Source organism: Fulmarus glacialis, unplaced genomic scaffold, assembly GCF_000690835.1.
Source record: "Fulmarus glacialis isolate BGI_N327 unplaced genomic scaffold, ASM69083v1 scaffold14943, whole genome shotgun sequence".
Taxonomy (NCBI): Eukaryota; Metazoa; Chordata; class Aves; order Procellariiformes; family Procellariidae; genus Fulmarus; species Fulmarus glacialis.
In genome coordinates this window covers 3,281-4,504 of record NW_009202409.1, presented here as the reverse complement: position 1 = coordinate 4,504, position 1,224 = coordinate 3,281, and positions in this window count along the sequence as shown.

The window sequence follows — 1,224 nt, the reverse complement described above, 5'->3', positions numbered from 1 at the left end:
TTGCCCCGTGGACCCGCGCCCCCGGCCAGTGCAGGTGTGTGATCACCGGCAAAGACGAAGCCGGACCAGTCGGTGAGCAGGTGACGTGGCCTGGGAGCCCGGGGGGAAGCAGGTGGCGAAGGGCCAGCCCAGAGCGTGACAGTGCCCGTGTGTCTATGGGGCGAGAGCACTGCGACTGGCAATGGGACCTGGAAACTCCTGCCCAGCTCCAAGATCCCAAGCAGCTGCTGGCAGGAGAGGAGACGTCCCTGAAAGCTCCATCTCAGAAAAGCACCAAAGCCAGGAGTAGGGGAAGGAGAAGGCCGGGCTGGTGCACTGCGAGCACGAAACACAGGGTGGCACTGGCCCGCCACAAGCTCGCTGCCACGCTGGGGCTCTGCCAGGCCCGTGTGTACAAGGAGGGAACCAGGGCCTGTCACCGCTGAGACAGAATAAATGACGACCTGTTGTGGACTTGGAGGTGCCTGCAACAGCCGGCCCTGCTCTGCCCGGCCCTGCCAGCCTCCCTTCTCCTCCGCCGCAGTTTCACCAGCCCTGCTCCAGCAGAACAAGGCAGCAAGCCTTCCCCAGTGCCCAGCACCGAGCAGCGCGTGGGGTCTTTCCAAAGGGCAAGGGCTACGGCTGCTTTAAAGTGAAGCAGGATTCCCCGAAGTGCCCTCAACCCAAATCCCACCACCGCCTCCTTTCTCCATCAAATCCCCGCAGGGAGAGCAGCCGCTGCGAGACGCCAAGGCAGCAGGCAGAGGAAACGAGCTCAGGCTTCACAGCAGAGTTTTATTGAAACTGCCACAGAACGCAGCTTGTGCCGCCGGGCTGCGGTGAGCAGCGCACAGACAGAGCTGCCGAAAACCACCCAGAGGGTGTCGCGGGAGGCCCGGGGGGAACCGCACAGCTACTGCGCCCTTCGGGCCATCAGCATTTCCCGGATGTTATCTTCTGCTTCCTTCACGCTCCGCTCCAGGTACGACTTCTTCTGCTGCAAGGCAGAAAATCCGGAGGAGAGTTAAGGTCCACCTTGGCACTGACAGCACGTGCCAGGGTGCTGGGGCCCAGGGCAGAGCTGCAAGCAGCCTGCTGAGGTCACACACGACCCCATAAGCTTCCCAAAATGAGAACAGCAGTTATTCATATCCAGAGGCATCCTGGAAGCGTTAATATTTAGCCTGGGCAATGTTTACACAGACTTTGAATTTTGTTCCCTCTGAAACCTTCTCCTCAGAGCTG